Source organism: Coccinella septempunctata, chromosome 9 (assembly GCF_907165205.1).
Source record: "Coccinella septempunctata chromosome 9, icCocSept1.1, whole genome shotgun sequence".
In the NCBI taxonomy this organism is placed as follows: domain Eukaryota; kingdom Metazoa; phylum Arthropoda; class Insecta; order Coleoptera; family Coccinellidae; genus Coccinella; species Coccinella septempunctata.
In genome coordinates, this window is record NC_058197.1 from 8,877,784 (window position 1) to 8,889,102 (window position 11,319).

General features: G+C 36.4%; 1 long non-coding RNA gene across 1 annotated transcript; it reads left to right on the plus strand.

Moving 5' to 3' along the window:
* Positions 1-7,812: 7,812 nt before the first annotated feature.
* LOC123320641 lies at positions 7,813-9,594 on the plus strand. The gene is made up of 3 exons (XR_006538783.1): positions 7,813-8,531; positions 8,920-9,135; positions 9,246-9,594. It is a non-coding gene; the product is annotated as an uncharacterized LOC123320641 (long non-coding RNA).
* Positions 9,595-11,319: the final 1,725 nt, after the last annotated feature.

Sequence of the window (11,319 nt, forward strand, 5' to 3'; positions counted from 1 at the left end):
GCAGGCTCCTGTTGACAAGCTTTCGAAATATGGTTTTGACGAGGTTGGTCTCAGACTCGTTCAGTCCTATTTCTTCAACAGAACACAGAGGGTCTTCTGCAACAATACTTGGTCCACAGAGGGTCAATTGAGTCTTGGGGTGCCACAGGGTTCTATATTAGGACCCCTACTATTCATAATCTTTATGAACGATTTTTCTTTTTTCATGGCGACCTACGAATATCTCTTATGAGCAGATGACTCGGGAATAACTGTGGAGCATAAGGAGTTTCGAGGAGCTGAGCAGCTGGCGTGTGCAGCAGAATTAAGGGCTAAGGAGTGGTTCGCACTGTACAAGCTTGTTTGTAATGAAGAGAAGACTGACACCATGTTGTTCAACTTAAGAGGACTTGAAGATCATAATGGCAATGAGTGGATTAAGTTTCTGGGAGTTCATCTGGACTCTAGTCTCACATGGATTCCTCATGGCAATGAAAAAGCGTCAAAGGTGATCAAGAATATCTTTCTACTACGTAACTTAGCTAACATTGTATCCAAGAAGGTTGTTAAGGTTGTCTATCACAGCCTCATCGAATCACACCTGCGATATTGTGTACTCATCTGGGGTAACTGTTCCAGTAGGGAGAAAATTTTCAGACTGCAGAGGACTGCGGTTAGAATAGTGGCTGGTCTGGGATATAGAGATGATTGCTTGAGAGCTTTCAAAGAACTAAAGATTCTCACTTTTCCATCTATATACATTCATGAATGCCTTGTCTATGCATATAATAATATCAGGGATCTCCCAAAATATAAGGATACCCATGATTATCACACACGATACAGGAATAATATAAAATCCAAGTATATGCGACTTGAAAAATCGAAGAATGGTCCCAATTTCATCTCTCATAAACTTTTCAATAAGTTATCTATGGAGGTTAACAGGCTCAATTCTAAAGAATTCAAAAAGAGAATCAATGAAATATTTACGACAAATGCATTTTGGAGTGTGCAGGAGTTCTTGTCCAGTGACCTGACATCTTTTGAAATAAATTATTGAATATTCACTATATTCCTTATTTTTGATTGGAATGGTATTTTGTATCCTCCCAAATTTGTAGTGTCCAGGTGTTTTTTTTTATTATTGTTAAATGTTTTTTATATAATTTTTGACTGTGATATGAGATGGTTGAATCATCCTATTTCTATTTGGAAATATGACTTGTGCAATACAGTGTATTTTGTAAAGTAGCACCAATAAATTACCTTATTTTATCTTATCTTATCTATACAGGGTGGTTAAGAAAAATCGTGTAAAATAACGAAATTTTATTCCCAGAGAATTCAAGCATTTTAAGACTATCAATACAATGTATGGCCTCCACGGGCATCGATAACAGCTTGACATCTTATTTGCATACTTCACACGAGGTTGTTGAACATTTCTTGAGGAATTTAGTTCCATAAACGGGGCAGAAGCTCTCTCATTTAAGAATTCTGGGCTAGGTTGATGCTTCTTTGAAGCATATCCCATGATTGTTCTATGCAATTTAAATCTGTTGAGTGCGGAGGTATTGGTAAATGTGGAATACCAAGCTCCTCACGCGCATTCTCAACTATGGCTGCACGTTGCGGTCTAGCGTTATCGTCTAGAAATTGGAAAGTTTCGCCAAATGGAAATTTGGCACAACATTGTCAATGACATGCTCCCTATAGTGTAAGGCGGTCATATTCCCAGGACAAATGTGTAGATCTGTGCGCCCGTTGAAACGTATCCCGGCCCATACCATAACACTACCTCCTCGGAATGGATGGACTTCTTGGACATAGCGAAGATTACGGGGTATGCGTGGGATTGTCCATACCCTTATTCTTCGAGAATCTGAAAATCGTCCATATCTGGATTCATCAGTGAAAAGGACACTACGCCATTGATCGTTCCAATTCATATATGTTGCGTTGCCGATTCCAGTATTTGACGCTTATGGTCACGTGTTACTGGAACTCTTAATGGACGACTAGAACCTAAATTCACCTCTCTCAAACGTCGTCTGATGGTTTCGATGGAAACTTGGACCCCATCTGCATTTTGAAGAGTATTCCGTAGCATTCTACACGTAGATGTAGGGTTTCTTCTCGCCGAAACGGTGATGAAACGATCCTGAGCAGCTGTTGTTTTTTGTCGCCCACCAAGCCTTGGTCTTTCCAACATGGAAACTATCTCCCTGAACCTATTCCAAAGTCGAGATGTCACACTTTGGCTGACTTGGAGCCTTTCCGCTACAACAACCTGAGTTAGGCCACCCTGTAGCATTCCGATAGCCGTTTTAGCCTCAGCGTTTGTTAATTTACATCTTGGAATTTTCAGAAAACTCGTTTCAAATCGAAGCCATTGATAAAATGACTTTATTTCAAAATAAGAACATTCATGAAGCATATGCAAAGAACCAAACTTCAGAAAAAAGGAGAACAGATTGTCGAAATGTCTCTTACTGATTTTTATTGGATCGATTCAAGTTGTTATTGAGTTTTAAATGATTTTACAGCGATTTTCTCGAAGATTACATATTTTCAAAAACGATTTAATACGATATCCCTAACCCTTGTGAAGCAGATCATTTAGAATATACGCGCAAAAGTTATCCTTATGACGAGCCTTCACTGAATCAACTCACATTCCGACGTGATATCGATACAATCCATTCTTCTAAATCCCAAAATAAACCTTCGATGTGAAAACAACCCGAAAAATACCTCCGTCGAATCTAGGGGAAAACAACGAGGCAAAAACGACGGGCGAGATAATTCGATAAAGAGAACAACGTTGATAGGTTGTCGACAACTGTGCAAACAACGTACGCTAACAACGTAATGATCCGGGCAAACACGGTCGTCAAATAGTCTGGAGAAGGGCAAATTTGTCAGAACGGTGTGAAAAACCGAAACGTAAACATTTGCATTGTTTTAAGAACGACCACATGAACGACCGGGGTTATAAATCAGTTTACGGCTTTGTCTACGGCCTTTTTCGGACTGAACGACCGGTTTACATAACGATAGCCATGTCTCTTGAGAATTACACCGGATTGAGCAAATACTTGATGAGTGGTTGAATGAATCGTCCAACTGAACAAAATGAGTGATATAGAAAAAACAACCAGGGTGAGATTTTGCGTTGTGCATAGAGTCTTTCGGGGCAAATGTGCGCACTTTTGCCTTTCAAGCCATACCCTGTTTCAAATGTTGAAGCTAGGAAAATTAAAACATATTCATAAGATAGAGAATTTTCTAATCTATAAATAAACATCAAAAAGCCAACAAACAAAAACGTTTTCTTTCCGCAAAAAGAAATTTAATGGTGAACGTCGGAGTGCGTTCACATGTCCTGTATTGCGGGTAAGTGTGCGCACCCTCACGGGGTAAGTGAACGCAATGCTTAGTGAACCACACAATCAAAACAAATTACAAAATAATGTCATCGAAATGTTACAATATTAAAGAAATGCTTTTTATTGTCAATACAGAAGCGCCATTTTATAAGCACTGCATTAGGCCTGCCGCAGACATGCAATTTTTAGTTTTGCAACTGTTTAGTTGCAGAAGTGAGTACAATGCATTTAAATGGGGCCGCGCAGACATGCAACTAAAAAGTTGCAGCGATTGCCTTTGTGTGTGCCCTCGAACCGCTTGCAATCAAACTGTTGCGCGACTGAAAAGTTGCATGTCTGCGGCAGGCCTTATTGTTCGTGCCACAATTCCTGGTGAACACAACACAACACTTGATACATTTCCCTGTTGGTGGCTCTTCATATTTTTCCGAACAAATAGGACAATATTGATCGAGTCTTAACCAAGAAAATCAACAATGTCATAATTTATTCCTCACTGAACTAATGCACATATAATGAATCTATGCGCACACTTACCCGCGCACACTTTCCCCAGTACGCCAAAATTTGAATTGACGTTCTTATAGAGTTGAGCAGCTAAGAGAACCTAAAATTATTTATTATATATTTAGATTAATATGCCCATGATCGAAAAAAATATTTTTTAACACTGTCGTACTCGGAACTTGGACCTGGCAGAATCTGCAGAGATGCTGAAAATTAACAAGAAAACTAGTGAATTTGATTGCAATAGAAAAAACTTATCGATTCGACCATGTGGTTTCGTTCAGGATATTGGCCCGTTCGATATTTACGTGGTAATGAAATGGTATTTCATACCTTAAACAAGCGATACGTCCCCTGTTGTCAAGTTCTGTAAATAAAAAGTTAGTAGACTGTTGTAAGTTTATATAGAGGAACGAAGAATATTTTGTTATTTTAATAAGAGTTTTCATAAAAATATATATTGAACTGTTGAAAATATCTTTATCTATCTCGTGATAATGAAGAGGGCTTAGTAAACTTTTCATAATTCGGATTCTTTTAGCGTCGAATAAGACTTTCTGTCTCTGCAGACCAAAATTATATTGACCATGTCTGATCTGCATTATCACAGCAATAACACCACTTACCTGAACCTCCGCAGACATTATGACAGCTCACCAATGAGATTCCTCAAGATTTCAGTAGAGGTAGAGGAGGCCCCATCCAATATTGATTTCAAGGTGCTTGTGATAGAAGAAACCGCTTTTTAGGCCTGTAGACTCCAGCAGGTAGAAACTTCATTTTGTTCATTTCTCGCGCAACCACGAAACAAATCCCTTAAGGTACTTACAGATTACTCTGACGTGACGTGGGACCACGTCATAATGCGCATGACTGAAAAATATATCATAGTGTTTTGAGCGGAAGCGTTCAAATTGTTCTGACGTGACGTGATACATGCATTTGGACGCCACCGCACAGAACTCTATGTTCGATTTTTGAATCATGCGCATTATGACGTGGTCCCACGTCACGTCAGAGTGATCTGTAGGCACCTTTATTCTCGATTTCATGGAATTCAAAAATTGACGAGTGCGTACACCATGACATCTCATAAATGCGTTGCTGACACTTTATCGAATCGATATCAATGTATCTAAGTATTTCAATGTGATTAAAATGATTTTTTTTAAATTTTTGTACATAAGTTTCACCTTATTCTCTCCCACTCTGAAAAAATAGCAACGCCAAGTTGATGCAACATTTCATATCTTTGAACCGGAACGGAGTTCGCCTGGTCAGCTAGCTTCATATTATACAAGGTGTCCTACGATGGATGGCCTATTAGACGTTTACGGAGAACGGATCATAGGATTGTTCTGAAAATTTGGTTACTAGGGTTCACTCATCTGATCTATCTTACTAAAATATTTTCAATGTTGCGACGTTGCTGCTTATACGACAAAATATTACGAACTTCGTTATCTCTAATGGAACAATCTATACAGGGGTCTTTGACTCGTATATATATTTTAAGAGTAGATTCTTGAGATCAAAAGAAACACTTTTTTACTTAACGTTTTTTTCCGAATCGGCTGGGTCCAAAAACACAGGCCATAAAACCATAAAAACTGTTATTTTTAGTTCTATCCCAAAAACGGTTTTATCGAATGGAATTAATTCAGGAATATAGTTTTTCATTTATTCGATGAATCCTTTTCGAACACAAGATATCACCCGCACGTCTTCCAGTTTTCTCATTATGACCATATTGTACCATTATGTACCATAAAAATACCAAAAATTCAAAGAATCCAACTCTTGAAACTAAGTTGGTCCCTATGTAATGAATATTTTAACGTTTTCTAAAATAAAAGTATTCTTCATATGCTCTCGTATAATGCGTCGTTTTCGAGTAACTTGATGTTCAAAAAATAAAAAGTATCTGTGAAATTTGAGAAATTGGGTACTTTTGCTGAATGCAACTCTGTTTAAAAGATCCGTAGACGTGGAGGATCACAGATTTACCTGGTTTTTCCGAAGGAAATTTTGGGTGGCATAGCTCATTGCGAGAACTTGAAATGATATAGTGTTTCTTTCTACTGCAACAGTTATAAGTTATAATATACAGGGTGAGTCTGGTGCACGTGCCCCCTCCAAGCAACGAGATGCTAATTGATTTTGCCATAGTTGAACCTTAAAAAATGCTTCTGCAACTACTTTCATCAAGCATGAAGTTATGTGTGCCCCCCCAGAACCTATGTGTCCCCCCCATAATATCATTCTGGGTGCGCCACTGAATGAAACATTCTATTTTTCATCTTATATTCTCAGAGAAAATCAAAAATCGAAATACATCTAATGATGTATCAGGTTCCTGTACGAAAACCTCATGGTTTTGGATATAAAGTCAAATTTCAATGAAAGTGAGGGTTTTCAGAATGCCTGGCTAATTTTCTCTAACAAGCACCATTCCTTCTATAAATGGTACAAACATCTTCTTCACTCGAATTTTCAATAATTTTAGAATCTCACGAAATTAACATGGCAGTAATTCTAGGGTAGCAATTGGCAATATACGTACGCTGAAAACCCCCATTTTCATAAATAAATAAATAAATGAATAAATAAATAAATAAATAAATAAATAACTTCATTTCAAGGAATTTTTGTACAAAGATTAAATGAAATTGACGTCACAAAAATACATCTACAAACGTTTTGCAGCTACAAAGTATTCGCTCAGTGAATATGGCTCAATATCAATAAGATAGTTTTTCAGTCTTTCCTTGAAAATATCGATGAAATTTATTCTGGGAGGATTCTGCACATGTAAGAAGGATGTTTTTCTGTTATCGATAATCTCTGAATGGGATAGTGCAGGTTTTCTGATCTTGTGTTATAATCATGCTGAATAGTATATACCTCAAACTTTTCTCTGTGCTTGAAAAAAAAATCAAACAATCAAATATATATATAAGGCATACAGAGTTAAAATTCTATTATTCTTGAAAACACCTCTACAAGGCTCTCTACATTTATCATTATAAATGATACATAATTCTTACAATTTTTTTTTGAACTTTGAAAATTACATCTACCGCTGAACTTCTTCCCCAAAAAATTATACCATACCTCATAATTTAAAAATTTGACTTTATTTCCGGAACCACGAGGTTTTTATATGGGAACGTCTATTAGGCCACCTATCGTGGGACACCATGTATATTAATGCAATCTGTTTAATTTCAATTTCGTGACCATATGCATATGCATTCAATATTTCATATTGCCGGTTGATTTATGCTAGTTCGATGTGAATTAGCCAAGTGTCCTTCGGTTTAAATGCAGGAATCGATATAAAACGCCGTTCCCACGATATGTAATCGATTTCAAAACAGTAAGACCCGAATCGCGTAGAATTGGTCGTAAAATTTCTAAAAATCGACAGTTTCTCGCCCTTGACAAACGAAAAACTCTCGCGACAAAGGCCGTTCCCGGATCACACATCTCCTCTGGAAATACTGTCACGCGTCCACGTCGCCTACGTGATAACTTCGCGAAATTTGCAAATTATTTTCTCACACTCATAAGCGCGCTTGCTACTTGGATATGCGCGGAGGGTAACCGATGACCGGGGCAAGGCATCGGTTTACGATGAATTTCAGAGTTCTCGGGCAGTGTTTCTTTGAAATATTCGCGTTTGATCGTCCTCGTACGCCATGGGAACTCGGCGTTAATGAATTGCTGTGGGTATTGTGTACAATAATTCATTTGGATGCATTGCAATATGCTACCGTCTAAGCTTTTGATATCGATAGTGCAGTTGTGATTTTTGACATGCTATGAATGAACTCGATAGCAGAGATTCTTCCTACAAACAAACTCACAAATCTGTAACCTTAACTTTTTATAATATCAGAATACCTTCAGGCAGTCCTAGAATTAATGCAACAAAATTTGGTCACAAACTCTTGAGGCATAATAAAGATTTCAAATACGCGATTGATATTGAGTGGTTCCACTGACATTGTGCCCAATTAAAAGAGCCTTAAGAAGATAAGAAGGCCCATCGGCAAAATAGGAAGCACTATGAGATATCGGATATCATAAAATTACCGAGTGCAAAATTCAGTGATTTTCATATGACCGGATTCCGAAATAAAAAGAAAAGACTATTTTAAGGGTAGAAACTCAGTGCTGTAACTCCGAAAAAGAAGGCCCCTGGCAGAATCAAAAATAGTAGTCAGAGACAAACGAGACGGTTAACTTGGCAGTGAAATCTGTCCCATTTTAAGGAACTCGTGCATCTCTCTCTTTCTTGTATTAGCTTCCATAAGTCTCTCTTCGTTTAATTATGGGAAAGCATTTGTAGAGGTCGCCCCAGTAGGAAACATTTCCTAGTTGTTACATGCGTCATTTGACAATTTTGACATGACAGCTTTTAGGTTGTGTTTATGTTTACATGTGTAATAATTCGCATAATTTGCAATTCTTTTCTGTTTATTGCAAGTTTCGAGGTTGACTTAGTTATCAACCAAAGTTCTGGAGTTATTTTGACAATTTGAAGACGATCTTCTAAGACAGCAAAATGCCAAGCTTGCTTTGTTTACTTTGTGTTGGTGATGAGGCAAATGTTCAAAAATTGCATAATTTTCCCTGTAATCTAGCAAGGTGAGTTAATATGTAATTATTGTTAAGGTTTCTCTGTTTCTTAAACCAAAGAACTTGTTGGAATTAAGAATCCCCCTACTTTGTTTTTTGAATATATGTTGATCGTCGAGTTGTCAGGATGTGTAATGTTTTTTGGAGTAGAACTTGTCATAGTTGTCAAATACATATATTGAAATAAAAGTTGTTGATATAAGAAGTAGATTTGGCCCTCAATTCAAAAAGGTACACCCATATCTGATAGCTAGGGAACTACAGACTGATGAAACATCAGTTCCAACAAACTAATAATGTCTTCCGTAAATCTTATAGAATGATATGTAAAATAGTCATTATAAGCATGGTCGATCTATGAATGGAATCTTTTGTGCTAATATTATTAAACTTTCAGATCTAAGGAATGGCAAGAAATACTATGAATGGATTCAAGGGTGAATCTCTGCATTCATTCAAGATCTGCAATAAGCATTTTTCACCAGACTCATATATGGATCTAAACAGATTTAAGCTTCACAGATCCGCAGTTCCTATTCCTTGGCAAACCTCCGCAAGAACTATTAAGACACATAAAGTAAATATGGAATTTCATCTGTAGAATCTGAAAAAGGTATTTGAAAATTGCGATTTTGTGTATACGCCCTTCTGGCACGAAACCCTTCATATGATAACACATTTTGTTTCTTGTAGTTGTTGAAAAATAGTTATAAACTGTTTCAGAAATTATGACTGAAGTGACTGAGGCAGCTTTGAATGATCCAAGCCCTAGCTCAAAAACCCCACATTTGGCCACACCGAGTATCAAGGAAGAAAATATTCAGAAATTTTGACGAACTTTCAATAATGGACAGTACACCAAGAAAAAAGCAATTGATAAAAATCATTCATAGAAGGAAGAATAATCCTAGGAAGATTAAAACCTTGTGTAGGGAAAATCCCAAGATTCAAAAGCTCTCACAAATGTGTGTGAAACTAGTGTAGTATGTAAAATTGTGAAATTAATGAAATTAGAAAAAAGAAAAGACAGTGAAAAGAAAAATAAATATAATTCAACATTGAAAAATTTCGAATTCATTAATTTCACTTCTTTTTTTCTCTAAGTTCCATTTATTTTGTATTTCATTTGTAAAATAAAATTTACATATTGTATATATAACTATACCTATATCTGTTAATTATTGAATTGTTTTTTACTAAAATTGTGCTGGAACTTTTTATGTTTGGAGTTTAAATATAGCTATGAATCTTACTGATGTAGTTTTACATTTCCTATTTCCTTAGTGAATAATAGAGAAACTTTGCATTTTTGATATCTGAAAATTTTCCTTGATGAAAATTTGTCAATGAAGGCAATATTTATCAGATAGGAAATTTTCCGTTCGTCAAAAATGCAAAATTCCTCATAAAACAATGTTGGCTCTTCGAAATGAATAAAATCGGCAATGCGTCAGTTCAAATTTCCCGCGCTTTTGCGAGATACTGCAAGCAGCGCCTCTACAAATGCTTTCCGAAAAAATGAGAGAGATGGAGAATTAGGATGTGACTTCATTTTAGAAGGTAGTTGACCGTCTCGTTTGTCTCTGTAGTGGTCTACTAATTTTGCCACGAGAATCTGTGATCAAATTTTTTTGCTTCAATTTCGGGACACTCCCTAGATAACTCATCCACTTTTGTAAAAGCAGTCGGTTGTTACCTAGAACGGAGTAAGGTCGGTACTCCAACATTCATCAACATTTTTCTACTCTGCAAAAATGCCGTGCTTGCCAAAAAGAAAAAAAAAATGCATCAGGAAGTGTTATATTTTTCAAAGAAGGTAACCCCGATATTTCGAAATCGACGACTTATATTTGAGCTACATGTTTCCACAATCAGAAAAATTGCGAGTAAAGAGGATGTCACAAAATTTTCTTCTATTTGGGACTCAAACGGATTGTTGCAGTTGATGATTTGAATATTTAAAAGAACAGCAAAGACAAATTTGAAATTATGAGTTGAATAATATGTGTCCGATTGTAAATAGGATTGCCTCACTAGGGTTTGTCAGACTTTTTTGTCCCACTCGCTAGCGACAATTTGCGGGCAGGAAAAGGAACTCGTCGTCTGTAAGTCATCACAACAATATTATTATCAGTATTAAGAGCGATCATCAGGTTGAAATGTACATAAAGTTGCAGAGTTATCAAAAAGAATGAGATTTATTTATTTTATTTATTTATTTATTTAGAAAATACAGGGATACAAACAGAAACAATTCCAGATATTAACAATATATGGGCTGGACATTTTTGAGACAATGATGTACATTTACAAAAACATAAACTTGTTTCCAGAAATGGGCTACCATTTGTTATCCCAAGCATAGAATTCATAAGAGGAACTCATCCAAATTATGCAGGTATGAGATTTTTCAACTCCCAGATAATGTGAAAACATGTTCACATATGAGTTTATTCCAGAAGAAGGTCAAGAATTTGCTAGTAGAGGTGGAACTCTACTGTCTGAGCGACTATTTTGATGGATAGTCTAAACTTAAATCGACGATATTTCATCTTATGCTCATCATTGATGTGTGGACTTCATGATACTTTGAAATGAATTTTATTATTATTAAATATCTCCGAACGCTCCGAAAAGTTCTAAAGAAACCAAGTTATCCTCTTTTATATATTATATATTGCAGTTCGTCATTTCTAATCATCTATTAGTTAAACCATAGGGCTATTGAGCAACTTTGAGTGAAGTGGCTTGTGTCTTCTATAACCATGAAGCCGGTATGGAAGGAAGCTTAGTTTTT